The sequence below is a fragment of the Macaca fascicularis genome, chromosome 4 (genome assembly GCF_037993035.2).
Source record: "Macaca fascicularis isolate 582-1 chromosome 4, T2T-MFA8v1.1".
NCBI lineage: Eukaryota > Metazoa > Chordata > Mammalia > Primates > Cercopithecidae > Macaca > Macaca fascicularis.
Window position 1 is genome coordinate 18389894 of NC_088378.1, and position 26454 is coordinate 18416347.

The 26454-nt window shown below is 40.0% G+C and overlaps 1 long non-coding RNA gene and 1 pseudogene across 2 annotated transcripts in view; one reads left to right on the plus strand and one right to left on the minus strand.

The window, feature by feature from the left end:
• Positions 1-322: 322 nt before the first annotated feature.
• The window catches only part of LOC141410043 (uncharacterized), a 92442-nt gene continuing 66310 nt past the window's right edge, over positions 323-26454 (plus strand). For both annotated transcript variants that reach the window (XR_012433370.1, XR_012433371.1), the window contains exon 1: positions 323-376. This is a non-coding gene — a long non-coding RNA (uncharacterized lncRNA). The remainder of the gene's footprint in view (positions 377-26454) is intronic.
• LOC102132645 (dnaJ homolog subfamily A member 1 pseudogene) lies at positions 7106-8731 on the minus strand (annotated as a pseudogene).

Below are 26454 nucleotides of genomic sequence, written 5' to 3' on the forward strand. Positions count from 1 at the left end.
TAAGCAAACCTCTCAAAAGTCTTCCCCAGGCAGCGCCCAGAAGAACCGCACCCCACAAAGTGCTTTTTTGCTGGCATCACCCGGATGCCTCCCTTTGGCGATTTGCCCCTTCTCATTTCCCCCCAAATCTAGAGGTCTCAAAGCCCCTCCCCCGCGCGAGGTGGGCAGCGCGCCTTGCTCACCTTGGTCCCCGGCGGTGGCGGCGCGGGCAGGAGCCCCAGGGCGCGGGGGCCGGCGGCGGGTCGCGTGGGGGCACCGGGTCGCTCGTGCGGTCCAGGCGGCAGTTGGTCCAGTAGTTTCGGATGCCCAGGCTAGGCTCGGCAGAGAGCGAATCGGCGTGAATGGGAGCAAACGAACAGGGCTGCGCGTGGCGCGTGTGAGTAAGAGGCGAGCGGGCCCCACACGCAGGCGGCGGCGGCGGCGGCGGCTGCGAGGTCCGGGGCGGTGAGCCGGGCGGGGGAGGGGCAGGCGGGCGAGAAGTAGTGGAGTTTAGGGCGCGTTTCCCGCACTTCCCCGAGAGGCTGGAACCAGGTGCGGCAGGGCGCGCTCCCGTGGCGCGGGCACGGCACTGGCGGCCGCAGGAGCCGGAGTCCGCGCAGTGCCGGAGACCGCAGCCGCTCTGCGGGAAGAGGTGCGCATCCTCCTTGCCCCACGAGGGCAGCGGCGCAGCCCCGGCCCCTGAGCGCAGAAGGCGAGACTTCGGGCGTCCTCGGTGACAGCTCCTCGGGTAGCCCGCTCCCTCCCAATCCGCCCAAAAGAGCAACAGTCAGTGTGGCTGGGATCTTCCCTTCCTGCGTCCTCGAGCCTCCGGTGCCAAGCTGTGAGGGCGCCCCGCTCCCCGCGGCTGGCGCTGTCACGGCCGCCGCCCGGCCCCCAGCGCTCCCGAGCCGGCAGCTGCCTCCCGGAGACGTGCCCAGCTGTGTGCGCGTGTGTGTGTCTAAGCGAATCTCTTCCCCTCCATCACTTGGGCGCGCAGGAGGGACCGGGTCCCCGGCGACCAGCTGCAGAGTGGCTGCCGGTCCACACCCTCCCGGCTCTCTCCCCACCCACCCCGCCCCTACTCCTCGCCTTCCCCTCCTCCCCCTGCTCCTCCTCCAGCTGCCGCTCCCGAGCTCCCGAAGGCAGCGGAGAAACCGCAGCGAAAGGGAGGAGGAGGAGGAGGGTGGGGAAGGAAGCGCAGGTGTCTTTGGCGGAGAGATGGGCGCACGCACCGGAGCGGCTTGCTGCAGGGGAAGGGCAGGGCCTTAGGCGGAGAAAGGGGAGGAGGAGGATTTATCCGGAGGCGGAGGTCCTGCTGCTGAGCCACTGCACGTCCCACCCAGGACCTGGAACCGCGGGCGAACAGCGCAGTGGGGCGGCCGAGTGGGCGCGCGGGGCTCCCAGTTGGACTGAGGTCGCAGCTTGGGGAACCTGCGGAAATGACCAGGGTGGCAGAACTCGGGGACACAGAGGTCGGAGGGACCCAATCGCTGAGGCGCTGAGACCGGTCTCTCTGTGGTGGGGGGTAGGGGGCTAAACCCAGAGCTTGGGGCACACAGGTGTCCAGGAAGCTGGTGTGTGTGGCTCCAGAGTGCCAGGCGGGAGAGCCGGAGGCAGTGAGGGGGTCGGGCGGCGGCTGCGGCTTGCTTGGGGCTGCTGTGTGCATCCGGAGTCACAGGGGGCGATCACCGCCTAGCTGGGAAGCGGAGCTCAGTACTCAGCCTTCTTTCAGGTCCCAAGTCCAGAAACCAAGACGCAAACTAGCCTTCCCAATTTAGTCTGTGTTCCCCCAAGCCTTTGCCCCCAGCAAAACAACAGGCCAGGAGCTGATTCCACCTGCTACTTACTGTGCTCTTTACCGTATTGAAAGTACCCTATTGCTCCAAGGAGACTGATGTGTTGCTTCCTCTCTCTCAATTCTAGTCCCCTCCCTCAACATATATCCCTACCCAACCAAAATTACCCAGAACACTGTATTTCTCATTGATAAACTTTTTCCCTCTGGGGTTCCCTAAAAAATGAAAATGTTTCCTCCCCTTTTCTCTGTAGAGGCATTAAGTCTCTTGCTTACATTCCATAGCACAAATACAGTACACAGGAAAGCCCTTTAGGCAAGAAATCACAGCGTTGTTGCTTATGACGGCTTGTCTGTTTTCAAATGACAGTCGCAGAATGCAAATTTGTGTCAACCTGAGGTCAGTGGAGAGTTAGTCCATTTAATTAGAGGTCTTTGGAAGGAATCCGGGCAACAACACTAGAAAGAATTGCTGTACTTTCTCCAGTACCCATTCCTTTTTATTATGGTAATTTCACTCTGTTAATTTAGGCAATCTGAAAATGAAAGGTCGGATGCAATTTACAAGGCACAATATTTCTAGATTCGCATTCAACAGCCCGCCTTCCTCCCACCACTCTCACCATCACCTCAAAAGGTCATGAGCTAAGAACCCAAACTGCACTTTTTAAATCTCAGGATATAGCCTGAATGGCAAAGCTGCTGAGTTTTAGAAAGAGACCAGTTAAGTCTAAACTTCTTTACCAACTACTCAGACAAAATCATATGCTCAGCAGCAACAACAAAATGTATACTGTGTAATATATTGAGCAGGAGGAACGATGGCTGTTTGCCAGATATGTGATCCATTAACCTCTTTAGCTCATTGTTGGCAACAATAGCATACAATCACATTCCTATGTCTGAAAGACAAGAGATTTTTTTTTCCCATCTCAAAATCACAATGCCACATTATAGTCTAAAAGAAACCTCAGACAATAAAAGTAATAAGAAAGGAAGAAACACAATTTGTTTTTTTCCTGAACAAATGTTGCTGTTCTGTTTATTTCTTGAGGCGAAAAATGCTGATACGCAATAAAGTCCACAAGGGCATGACAATAGATTCTGAAGAATGCATCACTCCAACTATATTAGTCCTTTCAATTAGTAAACTTTATTTAAAAGGTTTATTTATATTATCTTTTTATTGGTATTCAGTCTGTCTTTTGTACCTGGAAGATGACTGAGAAGGAGGATGGGTGAGCTGAATCTGGTTTCTCATAATTCTGTCTTGCATCAGGTTTATGTCTGGCAGGAGAGGAACGCTCAGCAGCCTGTGCTTTCTCAGCAATCCTAACTTCTCCTCAGAGTATGCTTTGCTCTGTAGCTGATGGATTGTGAGATTGTCACAGTAATTTTGCCTACCTGCTACAGGGTCACACCTGGGGCTGGGAGCGGGTACGGTTCCAAAAACTGGGATACAATGCTCTGGAAAGAGCTATTTTACCTTGCCCAGGGTTTGAGGACTAGATGAAGGTGCATGAGATTTTTCGTGTTGCTTTTCAACTTCTACAGATGACCTGGATTTTCTGCTAGGTGAAGTGCAGAGGTGGGTGGGTGTGGTTTAACATTTTAAGAAACATTTTGGTATTGTGGTAAATTAAACAAATAAAACTAAACCCCAGACAAAATGGTACACCCAAAAAATCTATTTGAAATACAGTTTTGAAAACAGTCACAGATTTATTGGTTTGGCTTAGTCATCTATGCCAAATAAAGTACACAGCAATGAAAACATTTGGTTAATTAGAGTGTTCATTTGGTAAAGAATGTATTTTTTTCCTGAACATCAGCATACTCTCTTGTCTCATAAAGATGCAACCGCTAAATATTATTTAGGCCAGTCATGCTAGCTTATGTCTACAATCCCAGCACTTTGGGAGGAGAAGGTAGGAGGATCACTTGAGGCCAAGAGTTTGAGATCAGCCTGGGCAACATAATGAGACCCCTTCTCCACAAAAAGTTAGAAAAAAAAAAAATTCGCTGAGCAGGGTAGTGTATGCCTATAGTCCCACCTACTCTGGAGGCTGAGCCAGGAGGATCCCTTGAGCCCAGGAGTTTGAGGTTACAGTCATCCATGGTTGCACCACTGCACTGCAGCCTGAGCAATAGAGCAAGGCTCTGTCTCCAAAATATAAAAAAAATTATTTACTTTACAGCTTCAAACGGAGGCTGCCCTCTCAGTAAAATATAGAAATGTTTGTCCTTATGAAGAAATTGAGGGTAGCTGACTTACTTTCCAAAATCTATCTTTTTCTCTTTCAACCAGTCAATTGCTGACTTTCAATTGGTTTAGTAAATACATTCATTGAAAGGGCCCTTCAGTCCAGGCACAGTGGCTCACACTTGTAATCCCAGAACTTTCGGAGGCTGAGGCAGAAGGACTGCTTGAGTCCAGGAGTATGAGGCCAGCCTGGGCAGCATAGGGGGACCCCATCTCTACAAAAAATTAAAAAATATATATGGGCTTGGTGTCACATGCCTGTGGTCCCAGCTACTCAGGAGGGTGAGGCGAGAGGATTGCTTGAGCCCAGGAGGTCAAGGCTGCAGTGTGCTGTGATTGTGCCACACTCCAGCCTGGGCAACAGAACAGGACGCTATCTCAAAAACATTTTAAAAATAAAAGAAAAGGGTCTTTCTATGTGCCACCATTGGAAACCAGAAGATGAACAGAAGTCTCTGCTCTCATTGAGTGAGGTCAGTAATCACTAAGGCTATCAAGTTGAACAAGGTTCATTTTATTATAAGGAAATGAGCCCCTGTACCCACATCTCCTTGCTCCATCACTATATTTGGGTATCTCTTGTATGAAAATTGTGGGTTTTGTATCGTGCAATGCTGTGTTTAGTCAAGAGAGACCTGAAAGTGTAAGGCCACGACGGATTGTAAGGGAAGCATTTCTCATGGAAGGAGTGGGTCCACAGACCGAATATCAAAAACTCTGAGAGTGGTAAAGAGGATTTAACCTCTCTCTAGGTTAGACAAGTGCTGGCCAATAGAAACACAATGTAAGACACAAATGTGAGCCACATATATAATCTTAAATATTCTAGGAACTTATTCAAAAACTAAGAAATAGATGAAATTAATTTTAATGATAAATTTCATTCAATCTAATATATCAAAAATATTGTTTCAACATGTAATCAATATAGTTATCATTAATGAAATACTTTGCTTTTTTTTCATACTGTGGTAGAAAGAATGACTTCCCAAAGATATTTGCACCCTAGTCTCTGGAACCTGTACATGTGTTACATTACTTGGCAAAAGGGATTTTGCAGATGTAATTAAGGTTAAAGACCTTAAAATAGGGGGATTATCCTGGATTATCTGCATGGGCTCAATCTAATCACATGAGTTCTTTTTTTAAATAGTCAAATAATATTTTTGTATTATTTATTTTAACTATTTAAAATGAAAATTTACATGTTTTAATTAGTGAAAAGCCAATTCTTTAACCTAGGGAGGAGAAGCCTATAGTGACAAATGCTGAAAATGCTTCGTAATCAGTATACTAAGGAGACATTCATGTATTTCAAAAATTGCTTAAATTCTGATATTTAAATTTAAGCATGTGACCATATGCTGGCTTTAAAATATATAATTAAAAGCATTTATCACAATTTGCTATACTCCCAACATTAATTACAGATATTTTGGATCATAAATCAAATGGTTTAAAATGAGCCTGTAACATACCTAAGGAATACCTTCCCATATTGTACATGAAAATTACTTCTCCTCCATGTAAAGGTCTCATCACTTTAAGTTCTAAGTTAAGTTTAACCCAGCTCTGTAAGTCAGTACTTAGGGGCTCATGATGGCCTAAAAAGAAGGAAAAAAGAATGTAATGAGGACTGATCAACAAAGTTTTCTATATCTATGTAACTCTACAGGATCTACATATGTTATGTATGTACTACATCATATGACATTAGTTATATTATATATAAACTATAAATATGATCATTTCTATTACTGATGCCATACCTAAATTATGTATTATGCATCTTCAAATAAAAGCCAAAGCAATAGGGTAAATGCAGAAGCATCACAATGAGTTCCACTTAATACACATTAACTGTACAGACCAACATTTCTGTTGGTACTTGAAATGGATCAAGTACATCTGGTGGACATTGACCGGTATCAGCAAAGATGGGCCATTACAATGGAGAAGCTTATGAGGATGATGAACATCATGCCAGAGGTGGTGTTCAGTGTCCAACCTCTTAATGGTGCCAGTGAATAACACTCACTGCTGGTATTACATATGCCGTGGTGAATAAGCGAAGGACTATAACCATAATATGCTCACTTCTTGTTATTTCATTTTATCTTCTAATTACCAGTTAAATATAGTGGTCCCTTAGTATCCATGGGGGATTGGTTCCCTGACCCCCCTGGGTACCAAAATCCAGATGTTCAAGACCCTTATATAAAATAGTGTGCTATTTGCCTATAACACATGCACGACCTGCTATATACTTTGTGGGTTTTTTTTTTTTGAGATGGAGTTTTGCTCTTGTTCCCCTGGCTGGAGTGCAATGGCGTGTTCTCAGCTCACCAAAACCTCCACCTCCTGGGTTCAAACGATTCTCCTGCCTCAGCCTCCCGAGTAGCTGGGATTACGGGCATGTACCACCACGCCTGGCTAATTTTGTAATTTTTAGTAGAGACGGGGTTTCTCCATATTGGTCAGACTGGTCTCAAACTCACAACCTCAGATGATCCGCCCTCCTCAGCTTCCCAAAGTGCTATACAGGCATGAGCCACCGTGCCTGGCCAACCTGCTATATACTTTAAATCATCTTTAGATTACTTATAATACCTAACATAATGTAAATGCTATATAGTTATACTGTACTTTAAAAAATTTTATCATTTTTTGTTTTGTATTTTTTTCTGAATATTTTAAATCTAGGGTTGGTTGAATTTGCTGATATGGAGGGCCAACCGTACAGAGTTTTAATTTCATAGTTTAACAATGAATGGCCATAAGTGGAGGTCGATACACATACTTAGCATTTCAAGCTAAGCTTGTTCATATACACATCTGAAATTAATTATAAGACATGACCTAACAAATGCTAGCGGAACTTTTCTTGAAAGTAATTTTTACAGATACTAAACTTCATCTTGCACCCTGATGTCAACATATATTTAGAGCAAAGTCAGAGCTTTTATATTTTCACTTATTATTCATTTAACTTTTAAAACACTACTACAATTGAGTATTAAAACAAAAACAATACCAAGAAGTGAGCATATTTGGTTATAGTCCTTCACTTATTCACTGCTGCATATGTAATACCAGCAGTGAATGTTATTCACTGGCACCATTAAGAGGTTTGACACTGAACACCACTTCTGGCATGATGTTCATCATCCTCATAAGCTTCTCCATTGTAATGGCCCATCCTTGCTGATACCAGTCAACATCCACCAGATGTACTTGATCCATTTCATCAGCCTCTTTTACTTCCTATCTCTCAGGCAGGAGTTATTACAGCAAAAAATGTTTATCAGGAGACAGAAAGGCATTCTCAGGAAAGTAGACCTTAAATTTGATGCTTAGGTGATCCTTTTCATAGGATCTACAATAAACTGTCATGCCTTCATTTAGCACACACTTAGTATCTCTATGCTTGACAATCTGAGTTGGGGGATGAGAGGTGTTGACTGGGGTTTGGTTGTCAAGGGTGGGTATTGGCTTTTGGAAGCCATGCAGCGCTTCAACCAGTTTTATGTCCATACACATGAAAAGGTCTTCTGGTCGAATAAGGAAGCATGGTCCTTCTGATCTAAAACAATGATAATATCTCCTGGCTCCTGATCTCCTTCACCATGAAAGATATCTACTGGTCGTCTTTCATGCCTTTGTCGTGAACTTGTAGGCTCTTCTTCTCTCAAACTATCTTCCTTCCATTGCAGCTTTTACATCTGTCATTAGGACTGTTCTGCTCCCCATGGCTCTGGCACTCCATGCACACAGACTGAGATTCTTGAGCCATTCTAGGTCCTATCTGATGATTCTTATTTGCATTCTAGTACTTCAGTGATTGGGACAGCACTCTACTGCTCCTTTCTTACCACCTTGGCCTACACACTTGTCACAAATCACATTATTTTATGGAGCTAGTTTTCTTGTTGCACCATTAAATACATCTTCTGTGGTTACTGAGAGCTGATGCACAATATTTTTACCTCTTTTTCTTTCTGCATCCTTCCTCTTCCTTCAAATAACATATCAACTATGTCCGTGAGGGAGCCAATACTGCCACTCACCCTTTTTAATTGCCCATTCTCCTCTTTTCTCAAATAATTCAATTTTCCTTGCTTCAGAGAGTACTTCATAAGCTTAAGAAATCTGTTTACACTTCTGTTCGTTATTTGGATTCTCACCAGTGTAGTAATTCAAGATCAGTTTCCTGTAAGACTCTCTTAACTCTTCCTGGATGGCATTGGGTCTCACCCCCAAACCATTACAGTAAGTGGTTTCTTTCACCACTTTCTAAAGCTGGCAAGTGGGCTAAGGCTGGTGTGTGGGAGCAAGAAGGAGTTTGGGCAGCTACCACTCCTCCATCTCTCACCAAGTGTTTTGGAAATCTCCCTCACATGAGTTCTTAAAAGCAGAGAATTTATTCCGGCTGGAAGAAGAAGAGATATGACAGGATAATTAAGAGAGATTCAAAGCATGAGAAGGATTCAACATGTCCTTGTTGGTTTGAAGATGGAGGGGACAATGTGACAAGGAATGCAGGTGGCGTTAAGGAGCTGAGAGGCTTCTGGCTAATAACCATGAAGGGAATAAGACTCCTGCCCTACAACCACAGGAACAGAATTCAGCCAACAATCCAAATTAGTTTGGAACAGATTTACCTCTAGAGCTTCCAGAAAAGAAGGAAACCCCATGTACACGTTGATTTTGGCCTTATGAGTCTCTACTAAGCAGAGGGTTCAGCTGAGCCACTTGATATGGGACTTCTGGTCTACAGAACTGTGAGATAGCAAATGTGATAAAGGGGGTGTTTCAAGCCACTAAATTTAAGGTAATTTTTTTATGGGAGCAATGGAAAATTCATGTATGTAACAAATCTTGATATCTAGTATTTATTTTACATGTATGGCACATCTCAATTTGTACTAGCCACATTTCAAGTATTTGACAGCCACGCATGTGACTTGTGGCTATGGTATTGGACAGTGCAAATCTAGACCAACTGGAGTCAAGATGTCTAGGAAGAGCTAGGTTTGTAGCCTAAACATAGCATCACCATGTGGAAAGAGAAGAAGATCAAGGAACGGGGGGACTTGGCAAGTTCTTTCTTGATTCCCCATCCTGCAGTCTGTGAATTGGGTAATCTTGCTTATACACAAAACAGGCTAAATTTTACAAACTATTATACATTGTCTAAGTTCATTGGACTCCGAAATTTTTGTTTTAATTGCCTTCTGGCTACTGAAAAGATATTTTTTGAATATTTCATTTTTATCTCAGTTAAATTTTAGAGCAATCAAGAGAGGAGTTGTTGCTCACACCTGAATTTATGCTTGAGATGGAGCATTAGTTATTCTAGCATTATGGGGTCAGGGCAAGGTAGGCAAGGGTAACCATGGAAGAGCTCCAGGAGTAGAATTGTGCAGTTTGATTTAGCCTTCCTAGGAAGGCTGTTACTCCTCACCACAGAGTTGGCCTTTCAATATCGGCCTTCTGAGGTCTGGGTTTCATTTTTATTAAGAAGGGCAGCATGTCTTATCAGTCTAATTACATTCCATGTTTAGCCTTCTAAAACCATCTTTTACCGTCTCCCCTAGTAGATGAAAATATATGTTTACCCTGCAAACTTTAGAGTAGCAACTAATCATTGTAATCTAGAACCATATTAGGAAGGTTTCACCAAAAAGCTGAAAAATTAGACTGTGTTTAAAGGAAAAAAAATGGAACCTAGACCAGGAGGGAGCAGATGGAGGTCTTTCCAGCCTTCGAGGAGCAGTGGAGGTAACAGTGGAAGAGAGGAAAGTGAATGGTGGGCCGATTGTTTCATGAAAATTTTCTTTTGACTAAAGCAAAAAGCTTTTGTAAGGAAAGCTATAGTTGGTGCTGGGGAAGGAAAGGTCAGAACACTGCAGATATGCACTATCCAGTACAGTGACCCCTAACCCCATGTAGCTATGAAACACTAGAAATGTGGTTAGTCTGATTTGAGATATGCTGTAAGTATAAAATACAAACTGGATTTCAAAGACTCGGTGCAAAAAAATGTTGTAAAATATTTCACTAATAGTTTTATATTGTTAAAATGATAATATTTTGCATACATTGGGTTAAATAAAATATATTATTAGAAGTATTTTTACCTTTTAAAGATCTTTTTTAATATGGCTCCTAGAAGATTTTAAATTACATATGTGGTTCATATTATATTTCTGTTGAACATCCTTGCTCTAAACCAAGTGCTTCTCACACTTTAAAGTATATAGGAATCATCTGGGAATCTTGTTGAACTGCATGTTCAGAAACTCCCAAGTAAACTGCTCCTGCAGTTCAGCCTTTGGATTACACACCACCTGGCCTACAATATGTAACTATTCAGGAACTTTTAAAACCACAGTGACCAGATTGCTGCACCCCAAATCCATTACTTAAGAATCTATAGAGCTCTGACTTGAGTATCAATATTTGTTATAACTCTCTAGGTTAATTAAACATCTGGCAAATTTGAGGATCCCTACTTTAGAAGCTCTTGAATAGAAGTGAACTAATTTAAAGTTTATTTTATAGAAAATGGGGAAGTTCATATATCAGGAGCAATTAATTTGTCACTAGTGAATATTCATTGATTCATTAAGTGAGTTATTACTCTATGTCAGTCATGGTGATTTATATCACCCTGCCTCCTAGAAGCTAAGAAGCTAGTCAAGAGATAAGATAAATAACTGCAAAGCAATATGGGATAGGTTCAGCATGAGTGGTATAGATATTAAGGGTTATAGGACTTAAATGGAAGAGTCAATTTGGGGTGAAATAATTATTCTTGGAAAAGCTGATGTATAAGCCCTAATACTGTGGTTCTCAAACTTTAGGTTGCATCATAATCATCTAAAGTAACCAAGTTGAGGACACTGTTGTCACAGAACACTGCTAATGTCACCCCACCATGCTGTGAATGCATTTAGACCATTCTTACATCTCTCTTCTAATATTAATAACTCAAAATTCAAAGTGCCCAGTGGGAGGCTGATTGGCTGGGCCCAGACCACATGCTCAAGCCTGGTCTGGCCAGGAGCCATTGGTAATGCACTTCTCACTAAAACAAAAATAGGAATGAAGTGCAATACTGCTAGACTTGCTCCCTAAACCCTCCCTTCACCCTCAACAACAACAAAAAATCCCCAGACTAAAACAAAACCAAAAACAAACAGCTAAACAAAATGTCTACTGCAGGTAGTACTATTCCAAAAACAGGCATGCATCAGGGGAGGCTTGATTATGGACAAAAAGTCAAATTAAATTTGAGGTTGTTAAGTTTGAGATTACAACTTTAACTTAAGCAGAGATGTCCAGTTAGTTAGTTCTGAGAATGAGGTAAAGGCTAGAGAAGGTAGCTTAGGCATTACTTCTTTAGAAGTAAAAATAGAGAACAAATGTGAGCATGAGGCGGCAGAGTGTAGAGGGAGGAACCGAGGACCAAGAGTCTGATAATATCTTCATACTTCTGGGACTCTAGGAGTAGTACAAAGGGATGCTGCATTAGATGTTAGCAGGTATTAAACCCCAAACCTATTCAGATGTGAAAAGTTAAATGGGAATTCTATTAATGTACTAACTTGCATTATAATGCTTTAATAATGCTGCATTTCCAAATATTATTTGGCTAGGAACTCTCTTAAAGAATTAGCAATATATTTGAAGACTTTTGGAAAACAATAGGCTAGAATTTTCTGGAACCAGAAAAAGACAGATAGAGACTTACAAAAGTATTCAGGGGGAGAAATAGCAGTCCCAGGATTGAGATTATTCAGATAATTCAAACTCCTATTACTCCATTATAATAGAAAATGGGTTTAATAGTATGGGATTAATAGTATTAATTCTGTTTTACCTCTACATCTCCCAAATCCACAGCACTTGGCAAGTGGAGTTGCACCATATATATTTAAGCGAATAAATAATAATAATAAAGGGTAAGAAAAGTCCTTTAATTTGTCTGTATGGAGATCACAAGAAGTCCTTAGCATATACATATCTCCTTCAACCCACCTCCAACCAGCTTCAGAATACTGGTGGGGTGGGTTGGATGACACATTTATTTGCTAAGGATTTCTTAAGTGATTTCTCAAGAACCCCTGGCAGAGAGAATTGCCACCCTATCATCTGTTTCTCTCTTTCTTCTTGGAAACATAACAAGGGTGACCATATAATTTATCATCCAAACTGGGACACTTGAGAGAGAGAAAGGGGGAGCTATTAATAATTGTGCCAGGACGACACATACAAAACAGACTCTCAGGCAAACTGGGACAAATGGTCATCCTAAATATAATTCCTGATGTTTAGCTGTGCGCTTGACTGTTAGGAATAAAGTCTGCACTGTTCGATACAGGGAACCAAGTAATGGAAATGGTACCAGATCACAGTAGTTAGTTCCCCTCTTCCCCAAGGTTTACAGAGATGGCTCATATCTTGACCAAAGCTGGTTCTTACCAATCAGGGAAGATTGTACAAGGTGGCTATAGAAGGCCTCACAGAGATATATTCTTAATGGGTTCCTTTCTTCTTCCTACTGACTGGAGTGTGGTTTTTCTGGTTAGAGATTTAGCAGCAGTCTTGGATCACAAGGCAGTGTGCTTAAGATGGTGGAACAGAAAGATTAAAGAAGCCTGAGTCTCTGATGATCATAAGCCATTTTAGTCCAGTCTACCTTTGGCCTATCATGTGAGGAATCAATAAACATTTCTATTTTGTAATCACTGTGGGTAATTTTAATGTTTTCTGTTACTCCTCATCGAACCTAGTCTGGGTAGATAAGACCTTATAACAGTGCTGTCAAAAAAAACATAATGTGAGTCGCAAATGTGAACCATATGTGTAATTTAAAATTTTCTAGTCATTTTAAAAAATGAAAATAGATGGTGAAATTAATTTTATCAATGTATTTTATTTAAACAATTATAGCCAAAGTATTATCTTTTCAACCTATAATCAATATGAAAAATATTAATGTGATAGTTACATGCTTTTGTTTCATGCTAAGTCTTCACAATTCTATGTGTGTTTTGTGCTCACAGCACATCTCAGTTTAGACTAACCACATTTCAAGTGCTCAATAGCCACATGTGGTTACTGGCTATCATATTGAACAGCACAATTTTATACCACAAATACCTCCTTTCACCCACCCACTCAGTATTTTTTCTCTCTCTCTTTTCTTGTTTCTCCTCAACAGATAAACATAGATAAAACCCTATATCTTACACAACAACAACAAAATAACAACAATAAACCCTTCCTCATTCTTCCTCAAAGATATTTTTCTAGTGTTTTTCTTTCTTGCACAACTCTATTTAATTGAGTTTGCAGTAGCAGGTAACTCTGGTCTTAGGCTAATGGCAGAACAGGGTCCTTTAGGATGCCACTTGATAAACTGCTACCTGGGTGATGTGAAACCATCAGGAACCATATTTTAAAGATGATCTTCTAGCAAATTAAAGCCCATGTATTAGGAGTTTTTAATATCAGGACTGAAACTCACTATGTTTTGCTATGAGTTGCCACAAAATAATTGGTCTATTTATCGATCTACCTAATCTATCTGTAATGATTTAAAAAAATCAGGTTACCTCTCTGGTTACCCGTCTGGTGATGCCAGTTTCCTTTACTTTGAGATACATGGTGAAGCGTGAGAGAAAGGGAATTGTTGGAGCTGGCACTTGGAAGTTGAGCCTAACCTGGATACCTCCTGGGAGGGGTCGTGAATGTACACATCAACTACCATGTGTGCGACAATGGAGAAGTGATTTCTGGCAGCTAGGCTTTATGGAGTACAGCATAACTTCAGTTATCTGGAGTCTAGTGTTCAAGCACCAGGAATGGTGTCAGTTACAAAAGGAAGAATAATGTGCATCTTGTAAAAAAGGAAATAAACCAAGAGCTTTGAGTATTTTGTACATGATTAAGAGGAGCCAGAGATATGAAAGTTATGGTGGATAAGCCAGGATTGATTAATTCTCCAAAAAGAGGGAAGAAATCTTCTGGTTTAATAGAGATTTACAAAAAAAAGAGGTCAGTCTTTTCAGGGAGAAGTAGCCAAGAAGCTCAGATGACATGATAGGGGCCTAACAAAATTAGAAATAAAAAAGGCAGAGAGAAGAGGAAAGCAAGCAAAGGAGATTATACATGGAGCAGAAGTGGTGCAGTGGAGCAGAAGTGGTGGTAACAAAGACAGAAGTAGTAGCAAAATAGCCCAAGAAATGTCATCAGCTCTGTGGAAGTAGAAAGAATGAGGCAGACTTGAAGTCCAGAGACATTATCAGCAACCCAATGGATGTTTGGGTACCATATATAATTAAATCTTCACATGAACAATATTTCTGGAAAAAACTTCCTATGCCAACTGGAGTCATTTGTTTGTTTGATAATTTACTTGCTCATTTGCAGTTGTCTAATTTGTACCAGAAGTTTGCACTCTCTTTGGCCTATGTGCTCTCAGTGACTTAGATAAAGCCCATAGGTGCTACGGGTGATGCTGCCAAACCTAAGACCCAAAACACAGAGCATGGGCCAAGAAAAATAAAGTAAGAAGAACAAGAAAGAAAAAGACCATTATGAACACTTTGGTTATCCAGACGTCATTTATCTAGCCTCCTTAACAATATATCCTCCAGTTAAGAACCAGGAGTAGGCAAAAATCACATCTGAAAATCTAGATAGATGATGCCAAGATTACATGGTCTTTTTCATTGCAATTTACTTATTGAAAACTCTCCAGGTCCCAGAAGTGTGGCCTCACTTTCCCTTTACTTAACCACGCCAGCAACTGTCACTCCCTATGGGCCTTCGTTCCTGAAGAGCCATGGATATTGCTGCAGAAACCTCAACTCTAGGTGCTACTACTCAGCGCAGGTCAGTGTGCAGCTTTAAAACCATTTGTCATTCTTTCCTTTTATTGTTGCTGAAAATGTTTTATTCTTACTTTTAAACAAGTCTAACAAACGTAGTATTTTCTAAGTCAGTTGCAGATTAGGGCAGTAAAAGAGAGGATGAGACAAATGATAGCCGAAGAGGTGGCAGGCAATATTGAGGGTGGGGCAGAAAAATTGTAAAAGCCATGAACTTCATCTCAAACCACAAAGCCCATTCAGTGTCGGAGTTACTGTATGTGGTATGTGTTGTGGCAGGAAAAGAATAGACTTTGAAATAAGACAGGTCCAGACTCAAGTTACAGCTCTTCTGCTGGTAGCTGTGTGACCTTGGGCAGGTATTTAATTTATCTGAGCCTCATTTTTCTCATTTCTAAAATGGAGATGGTAATAATACCTTCCTTATTCAGTTGTGAAGACTAAATCTATGTAAACCAACATGGTTGTTGCAAATAGTTCCTTCTCCCCTAGAAATGAATAGGTGTTCAGCTTATCAGTGACTTTTATAACTTCAGATAGTGCTTACTAAACTCATACTACAATGTGGACACCATGCAAAGCACTGGGACATGGAAATAAATGAATGACAGTCTGTATCATCAAGGAACTTAGAGTTATTTGGGAAGAAAGATTGTAAAATATAAGCTAGACGGTGGGTTAAGGTGAAACAATGGAAGTAAGTTCCAGTAACGGAGGCAGTATGTATACTAATGGCAGCACGGGGTGGGTGTCAACAATTTGAGGGAGAGCAGCATGTGTTTATAGTGAAGATAATCCTGAATCATCAGGAAACGTACATTGTGTTTAATAAACTATGTCTAAAGAGACAGAATATAAGTAATTCTTGTATTTAAAATATTCCATTTAAAATGATGAAATCTAAAAAAAAATAACTTCCATGGTTTTCCTTGGTTAAAAAATCCATTACTTTCTAATGGAACACCTTATTTATTGATATGCCAAATAAATGAGACATTGCTAAAATGGCAGATGAGAAAGGCAGAAAAGAAGAAATAAGACTATGGAGAAAGGAAGGGGAAAGGAACAGAAATGTTATGGTGTGACCAGAATTGCTTCATGGAATCAGGCTTTTGTCGGTGTGGCTTCCTTGCTGTTTCTTTTCATCTTCACAGCTGCCCTGTCTGATTGGTAAAACATGTATTATTCTCTGTATAACTGATAATGAAGTGAAAAGTGCAAGGGGCTATTGCTTGTCCCAAGTCACACATTTAGCAAGACATGCATCCAGAATGTAGAACTCCAGTTCTCTGCTTGAGGCACAAAAAATGGTAAGGAAAAAGTCACCCTCAGTAGTTCTAAAGAATTTCATCTAAAGAAATAAAGTTTAAAGTTTAAAACCGCCGGGCGCGGTGGCTCACGCCTGTAATCCCAGCACTTTGGGAGGCCGAGGCAGGTGGATCACAAGGTCAGGAGATCGAGACCACGGTGAAACCCCGTCTCTACTAAAAAAATACAAAAAATTAGCCGGGCGTGGTGACGGGCACCTGTAGTCCCAGCTACTCAGGAGGCTGAGGCAGGAGAATAGCGTGAACCCGGGAGGCGGAGCTTGCAGTGAGCCGAGATCGCGCCACTGCACTCCAGCCTGGGACAGAGCGAGACTCCGTCTCAAAAAAAAAAAAAAAAAAAAAAGTTTAAAACCAGGAAGCAAATACCCAAGAAATGGTATGGCACAAGCATATGCTACATGTAAAAGAATTTCTTAGCGTAATTGCTTTGCCACGACTTCTCTTTTTTCCCATGTTTTCCTTTCTCACCTCCTTCCTCCTCCAAATAGATGAAGGCAAGAGAGAAACACCAGAAAGGAAGAGAATAGGAGGGAGAAAACAGAAGGTTATGGGAAAAGAGAAGGGAAAGCAACAGGAGATAAATGTGTAGGGAAGTCTTACTCGTGAACATATAATATGTTTCTGGTTGATTTAAAATTTGTAAATAAGAACATATTATTCTTATACCACATACAAAAATCCTTGTTTTGAAGTTTCTCCCCAAAACAATTGAGGTCTGGGAAGGGGTAAATGTGTCAAGAGATGTGTATGTTGTCTTGGCCACCTGTAAATGAATAGGCTGTTTGGACAGAATCAAAAATCTTCCCTGAGGTCCCCAAGCTGGCATAACCCCGTAGACTGATACTCTCTATTACTCAAGGGCATCCAATGGCCAGTACACTTCTTCCTCTCTAAGTCACTGTAAATACCACCCAGAGCCTGATGCTGATATAGGGATGTAAAAAAAGACCAATGCTGATCCTGTTCCCTGGGCACTTCTCAGGAAAGAAAACTCATCTGGAGCCCACCCTGCTGAAGCAGGTGGGTGAGATTCCAGCACCCGCTTTGTCCTTTACTGTGACCCCAGCAGGCACTCCACCAGTTGGCAGGCCAGTGTCTCCTCTGCTTGGGCATAATAGGAGGGCAAATCTCACAGAACATTGTGAATGTTCATGGAAAGTACTTAATAGAGGTATTGGCTCATAGCAAGTTCTCAAAACAAGCCGTCTTTCTTCTTTTCAAAAAGTAACACTATTAGTCAAGTTTCGGTTTCTCTGACCTCAAATGATCATGTTTAAAATATGAAAACTAAGCTTCAGTCGAAACCAGCTATCCATAGTTTCCTATTGTTCAACACAAAAATTTTCCTCCTTAAAAGAAGTGACAAAAATCTGGTGGTGTTTGAAATGTCTGCATTAAAAGTTTTATGTGACTATGGGTATGTGTGGGCTTCTTCCATTCACTTGGGAAGGATTGCTCCATGAATCAAGGGCTGTACATTTGTGTCATTTACGTTTTTATTTCTCTAAGCAATCTCTGCAAAATGAAAAAGAACATACTTTTAAAAGTTGGTGTTTATTATTATTTTTATATGTGGTCTCATAAATGTGAAACTTTAAAACCTCATTCATTTGGAATAATGGAAGAAAAATGTGAGAAATCTGCCTGAGAATATATTTGGGAACAAGTGGAGTTTTAGTAATGTCAAGGAAAGTTAATATTATTAGCTAAGATATAAAAGGATTTTAACAAGTAATAAAGCTAAGTTTATAAAACATATACTTCACAAAAGGCCCTGGTTTTATACGATATCATAAGTATAAGCTACTTTGATAACATAATAAATTTAATTACTAGAACCAAAAATAAATGACTCTTTTTTAAAAAAAACTGAATTTGCCTACTTGACAAATAAGACTCTAAAGAATTATCTGAAGAAAAAGTAACATTTCTTAATTACATATTGTTTAGTTGGTTATCTTCACATGAGATCAGTGAAGTGTGGATTAATGGAGTTTTATTGCATAATGCAAGTTAAAGCAATATACGCTAAAAATAAACAACCCAATTATTTTTTTCTCATATCATAGCTTCCAAACACCTAGGGCTTTGGACTCGTTTATCTTTAGTTGTATATGGACAAGACTCTGTCAAGGGAATGCCAGGGGTGTGGAGTTGTTAACTCTTTCCATGGAAATAACACTGAAGAGAAGAAAGCCAGGGAAGCCGGAGGTCACAGCAACGTCCTGCTCAGGGGGTCCAAGCGTGATTTCAGTGTCTGGGCTCTGGAGTCAGACTGCCTAAATTCAGGCTCTGCTTCCCCCTGGCAGACTCAGTGGCAATGGGGAAGTTACTTCAGGTTCCTCCTCTGTGAAATGGGATGATCATGGAATTTCACAAGGTTCCTGAAAGAGTAACATTTCCAACAGTGCCTGACACACAGTGAGTGCTCAGTCATTTCTGCTGTCTCTATAGCTGACCCGATATTAAAGGACGTTTGTCCACTTTTAACCTCATGGCAACAAGAAAATCAAGCCCTAACTTAGATTATCAACTTACCTGTACTTTGCCATGTCATTTCATAGTTTTGTGTATTATAATATTAAAATATCTCACCAAGAAGGTGACTTTTAAAAGTCGTTCTTTATATAAATGCAATGTCAAACGCTTTTAAAAATCTAAGAATAGAACATCTACTGAAGTTCAGTTCCTCTGTTGTCAGCATTTGAATGACCTTCATGGACCTGTTTAGATTGGTTACTTCTTTTGTTGTTAAAGTTTTATGGTGATTCAACTATCACCAGGAGAGCGCTTGCATTTTCCCTCTGTAACTTGCTCTTTGCCAGCCATTACCCACCTGTTTAAGCCTCAAAACCTGTTTCTCCTTGGTTCTTTTCTTTCCTATGCATCCCACATCCACTATGTCAGAAGGAATGTAGACTTTGCCTCTGAAATATGTCTTGATTCCATCCGTTTCTTTCTCTCTCTAAGATCATCGCTCTCTTCCAAGCTGCATCCACCAGTCCTCTTGCCTGGGCTACTTTGATATGTTCCTAAATGTTTGCTTTTTTTTTCACATCTTTCCTTATAAAATTCATTCTTTACTGAGAGCTCACATTGATCCCAGTGAAACATATATGGAACCCTGTTACTACTCTTATTTGAAACCTTTCAGTGGCTTCTTGTCATCCTAGAAATAAAATCCAAACTCCTTATTCTGGCATACAATGCTTTCTGTTCTCTGACCACTCCCTATCTCTTCGACCTTGTGTGCTTACCCACTCACCAACACCCACTGTCCTCAGCCATGCTGGCTTTCTTCTGTTTCTTGAACATGCCAAGCTTGTCATCTTAAGACCTTTGTGCTAGCTGTGCCCTCTGCCAGGAATGTACTTAGCCCCAATCTTCTCATGGGCCAACTCTTTTTTGCCCTACAGGTTTCAGACTAGCTATCACTCCCTGGAGATGCCCTTCTGCTCCCATCCAATCAAAAGCACTTGCCTAGTCACTTGCTATCATATTGTGTTTTTAATGTTGTATGTGATATTTGTCATGGTCTGATCTTTCTTGCTCATCTATTTACTTCTAATTTGTCTATTTGTGTATTACCAGTCTTGCTCCAACTAGAATATAAATTCCAACAGAGTGGGAACAATGTCATTCTTACATTCTTGTATGGCATAGTTTGTGTTAGAACAGTGTTTGGAAGACAATAAGCATTCAGCAATTATGTTAACTCAATGAATGGAATTCTCAGGTTGCTCAAGGGAGGAAGCTCCCTGTGTCCTAACCGGGACCACCTCTTAATCTCCTCAATTCTTAATTTCCACCCAGAATTATTCCACACCAGAGCCCAGAAGAGTGTAATGACCTTAATTCCTCCCCAGGAAAGCAGTATAGCTGACTGCTTCTTTCAGCACTGTCTTGCATAACCATTATTTCTGTACTAGGATTTGTTTTGTCTCCCTTCTCCCAATTTTATTTTTCTTACCTCATATTAACATCTTTGGCAAAATTCTCTTATTCAATTCACATAACAACATGGGCAAGTATTATTACATCTTTTTTTCCCCTAAGGGACAAAGTCGAGGCTCAGAGAGGCCAAGCAACTCACAAGTGATAAAGATTTGAACCCAGATCTGTTGATATTGAAGATCATGAATTTATTTATTGCCTGGAGATAGTGTCCTACCAATTATTGTGATCACAAATTTTCCATGATAGCCACTGATGAGTTGACCAAATGATCCCCAAACTTATTTGGAGATTCCTGAGTCCCCTTAGACTTGCAGAATAAAAGTCTGGAGTATAGCGCAAGAATTTTCTTTCCTTCCTTCCTTCCTTCCTTCCTTCCTTCCTTCCTTCCTTCCTTCCTTCCTTCCTTCCTTCCTTCCTTCCTTCCTTCCTCTTTCTCTCTTTTCTTTCTCTCTCAGAGTGTTGCTCTGTCACCCAGGCTGCAGTACAGTAGCACAATCTCGGCTTCACTGCAACCTCCGCCTCCTGGGTTCAAGCGATTCTAATGCCTCAGTCTCCCTAGTAGCTGGGATTACTGGTGCCCACCATTACATGCAGCTAATTTCTTTATTTTTAGTAGAGGCAAGGTTTCTTTATGTTGGTCAGGCTAGTCTCGAACTCCTGACCTCAGGTGATTCACCTGCCTTGGCCTCCCGAAGTGGTGGGATTACAGGTGTCAGCCACCACAAATGGCCCCAAGAATTTGCATTTTTAAGGAGCTCTCCAGATTATTCTAAAGGCAACCAGTTTTAGGTTTCGTTGAGATAGACAAGCAGTAGCAGGTAGGGGAATATTAAATTGAGTACATGTTATCTTTGGAAAGGTCTTTTAAATGTCAGCTGAAATTAGTTTATCTGGTTAGGTTGGTGCCTCAGGGGCTGAGATGTGGAAATATGGTATTGGAGACCCTCAAGTTTCCTCAAGGAGGAAGAAGCATCTGCAATTTTCTAGGGGAAAAGCCACAAAGCACGAGATGGGGCCTGAGCCTTAGTGAGGGCTTCCCAAGGGCAGCGCTGAGAGTTCCAAAGCATTCTTTCAATGTTATGAGGTTCTCCAGTAAAGCTCCACTAGATATTTGAGCTTTGTAAACTGTCTGTTCAATGTTTTGAATCATTAAAAAATCTAGGTAAAGTGGGTGAAACAGGCATTTTGTAGAAGCATAAAATAATCTAGACTGTCAGAGATGGCTTTATAAGCATGTCTAAACTATTCCCAAAGTACTGAGACGTCTATTTTATGATAAAATCATGATGTAATGAAGAGAAACAACACATTCAGAGTGCTTTTCGTATTGAAAAAGGTAAAATTTTGTCAAATTCAGATATCCTAATAGTAAGATGCTGGTTCTTCCACACCTCTTTTTACATTGAGTCCTATCTAATAAAAGAGATAAATGGCCTCCTGGGGCTTAGAGACCATGGAAAGTCACATCTGGTAGCTTGCACCTGGCTGACCTATTCATGGAAAAGGTCAATGTAGAGCAAAAGGGCACTTTTTTTTTTTTTTTTTTTTTTTTTTTTTTAAATCAGCTCTGCTGGAGGGAATGAGCAGCTGTCAGGGGAGGTTTTTATCCTTTCACACCATTCCACTCGCTGAGCTGGTTCCTTCAACTATGGCTGAGAGGGCCATGACTCTGCATTTGATACCACTATGGCAAGCTACCGTTATCCTTTTTGTCACTAGTGCAAAATTGGAAATTCAACTATTTCTATATTTTCTGAATTGATTAATGATCCAAATAAATACTCAATCTATTTTATTACAACTTGTTTTAGGACTGGGTTCCATTGTCTTTACAAATATTCTAATATTGTGTTTTGTATTTCACATTCATTTTATCTAGTAAGTTGAACTTTCTTCAACAACTGGTTGTCATGAATTTTTTTTTTTTTTTTTCTGTTTTCAAATTTGAATAAAGAGACAGTTCTGGGAAAACCATTTGACGGAGAGGCAAGTTGGAGTCAGGTTATAAAGAATACCATTTTGATCTCAGTACTGTGATGCTTCACTAGTACCCACAGTATGCTTTTCTAAAATGTGGGAAGTAAGGTTGGGCCTTTTATAATATTTGTAAGTTTTGAGATGTCTGAATTCTGGGTAAAGTACTTGTTGTATTAGATTGGAAGACTATCCCTTAACTAGACCCAGAATGTCTCCAGTCAGAGTTGGTTTCTATCCTCTATTTTCCAGTGAATGCCTATATGCTAAATCTAAGGTATAGTATCACAACTCTTCTCTTCAGATCATCAGTTTAAGATGTTAACAATATCGGAAAGACTATGTTTAGTTATTTAAAAAGTGACTTTTTCTAAAAAATTTCCTACTCTATCTTTTAGCTTTTCTATTTCTCCATTCCAGTTTAAATGGCCTAAAAAGAAAAGGCAGTACTTACCCAGATAATGCAAAAATTTGCCCTCTGGTGTTTATGGACCCCAAGTCCTCTGTCACTGATGACCTGAATTTCTAGCTTATCTGATAAATGCTGAGCTTTTACATTACCTCATTCTGAAGAGCCAAGTTCATACTGAAATAATTTTCCTTTTATTCAAAGCAAAATATCAATATGCCCAGAATAGTCTACCCCTTCAAAAGAGAAAAGTCGGGAATCTTTGAGACTATTATGTATAATTATTTTATGTTTAGCTAAGACACTTTTAAAAAGGCTTTAAATATATACTCTAGTTTTTTAAGAAGAGGTTTTATGTAGAGTTCAAATATTTAGTTTAACATGTTTAAGTTTCAATGATTCATGTCAAAATAAAATTACACATTAGCTAAATGCCAAACAAGCTTGACATGGAGATGAGTCAGATCTGGGCCATTCTGGCTCCAGACTGCAAAGTGCTGTTAAGTACTTCCGCATTATGCATGCCATCTCCCTACAGAGCACCCTCTCTCAGCATTCAGACCATGAGCTTAGGGGAGTTGCACTAGAAATATGGAGAACACTCCATTTCTGTTCATTTATCATGGCTGAATTGGTATAATGAATGGTGACAAATAGGTCTTTTTCATCTACACAACAGTTACCATTACCTTTCAATGGTTTCTGCTTGAGTGTCAAGAATAGCAAGTTTAATTACACAAAAGCTGGTGGAGGCATGTGGTGTGAATTTAATGCAAGGAACCAGAGAGAGGCTGCTGGACATCAACTTTGATCTTGCGTAGGGAGATAAAATCTGTATAAATATACACATGGAATGAGCTGTTAGAGATTACAGAAGTCATATGAAAATTTACTTCTTCACATCAGTGTTATATTTATCTAGAAAACGTGATAGATTGAGAGCAAAAACAACTGCTAAATATGATTCCTTGATTTCCTTCTGTCTCAAGAGTTAAACACACCTCTGAATTCAAACCGTATGTGGAATGTTAATTTTGCAAGATGTCTTCAACTTAATTTCAAGAAGTGCTGAAAGTTTGATCATGGTATTTAACAAAATATCATCAGTTAGGAGAGAAAAGCCCATCATAGCATTGCCAGTTGGGTAGTAAAATTCTTATACATAAAATCGACTTGATAAAGTGTGGTCCCAAAATGTAATTATTACCACTAGACAACCATTTAGAGTAATTTGACATCTATTATATATCAATAAATCTACCTGGAGGTGGATCACAAGCACATAAAATATTTTATTTAATAGCCCACAGTTAATATATTTTCCTTATCGTGATTGATTATGACATAATTCTCCGTAAATTTTCACCTCTGGAAAATAAAAAAAAAAATTTGATAAGATAAAATGAGCTATATTGCCAAGCACTTTGATATTGAGAAAATGCAATTTGTTTTATCTAAATATTAATGGCATGCCTTATTTTAAGTGCATATTGATTTTTACTTACCTACTTGTGAAATGAAGTTTATTTTATTATTTTTGAAACAGAGTCTACCTCTGTTGAACAGGCTGGAATGCAGTGGCGTAAACACAGCTCACTGTAGCCTCGACCTCTCAAGCTCAAGTGATCTCATCTCAAAATTCCTAAGTAGGTGGGACTACAGGTGCCCACCACCACACACATCTAATTTTTGTATATTTTTTGTAGAGATGGAGTTTTGCCAGGTTTCCCAGGCTAGTTTTGAACCCTGGGCTCAAGCTATCCACCCGCCTCAACCTCCCAAAGTGCTGGGATTACAGGTGTGAGCCATGGCGCCCAACGGAAATGAAGTTTTTTTAAAAAACAAATAACTATAATAACATGTAAAAGTATGTTCATCAGTGCTTTATCTCAACTTTCTTTAAGAATACACAAATTTGAAAACTATCTGGCGTAACTATTACTTAGATCTAAATAAAGATAAAAACAATTAACTATCACGAAAATTGCCTTAATGACCATCTGGATGAATGTGTAAAACTGCACGTTAGAGAATCATGCCACAAAATCACAAATGATATTTTAATGTTCTCTTATACTTTACAGTTGCTTAGTAGTGTTGTTTTTTTTTTTAAATTGGAGCAGGAGGGAAGCCACTTAAACCTACACTTGTCCTAGAGGTTTAGATGGCTCTTTGTGGGTTTTTAAATGTAAAATAGAATGGGATAGATATATTTCCCTTCCAGAGGTCTATTGTGACAACTTTAAAGAAGATTAAGAGCAAAATTATATTCTTACTATCTGTTTATTAAAATGGAAATACCATCTTTAGCTTCTAGATAAAATAAATCATTCTTCAGCTATTGGGGTTAACTAATTAAATGCATAATTAACATTTGCTATGGGCCAGGCACTGTGCAGAAGTTGGAAATATAAAGAGTCATACATAGCGCTGGAATTTTTTTTTTTTTTTTTGGTGCGTGAAAAGAGAAACTGTGTCTTCATGGAGTTCACAGTATCATTGGGATGATAAGAAAATGTTAGAAAAGATGATCATATACAAGCAACCTGGTAAATTGTTTGGAATTGAGTATAAGGATAGTTAACAAAGAAGGCAGAACACAGAAGGCCGAAAGGGAGAAGCCAGTGTGTACTGAAACACTTAGGGAAGCACTAATGAGGGTAAGGATGATAGTGGTCCCAAAGAGAAGCGTTTCATCAGCCTAAAATCGATGTATGTTTGTATGCTACAATTTTGAATACGTTTTGGTTTGTGTTATCAGAATAAGAATAGAGTCAAAGAAATGTGCATTTGGACTCTATTGCAAATCAACCCTGTTATTAATCCCTTTTTAACTTTTGCTTTTGCAGAGGTCCTAGCAGAGAGATCCCACCCCTACTACATCACCTTTCCTTCTCTTTTCCCAGTGGTGCACCCATACTTCTTTCACTTCTAGCTTAAACATTTTAGAAGGATCAATTTCACAAAATTCAGAACACTCATGATTTTGGAAGGAAAGAGTAGTAATACCATGTACATATAAGAAATCTTAAAGGATAATTATAAATTAGCCTTAAAATTTTTTGATGACGTCATACATGTGTGTACGTGTGTGTGCACATGCGTGTGTGTATGTGTGTGTAGAGTCTTTAGAAGGCCATGACCTTATATGCCTCAATAGAGTGGCTAGACAAATAAGAGAAATTTATATCCTGGGAAGTTAAGGTAAGGATTGGTGATCACTAAAGTAAGAACTTCCTGAGGAAAATATAGTTGTCTTTCAATTATAAAGGGATGATACAATTCTGAATATATTTTCCCCTATAGCATTACAATTATGACAATAATGTTTAGATTTTCTTATATTAAACTCTTAGAGTCCTCCTTAAATTTTCCCTAACTTCTACATGATTCATTTTTTTTCTTAAAATTAAATCACCTTATTTTGTTTTCCCATGGAAGTATACACCCTTGGCCTCAAGATGGGAAGTTATCCGCTTTAATATTCATGATTCGGCAGGATATTTTATGGCTAGTAAGAGTTGCAGCTTAAGTGCATATCTTCTGTACATACAGAGGTCAGAAATAATTTGCTTTATGATACAGGAATTAAAATCAATACTCTTACTTCCTTAAAAAACAAACATAACATAATGTAAATGAGAAATGAGTAAATTATTAATAGATAGGTTTATCTAAAATATAATACCAGCTAAGCTAAGCAAGGTCAACTCAGAGAATCGAGTTTTAGGAAGCAAAGCAAGTTATAGGAAGTGTGAGGAAGTTCGATCCATCACCACAGCTTTGTCTTCAGAAAGTCACTTTCACCTGAGGGGTTTCAAGCCATATTACAAACATCTATTTAACTG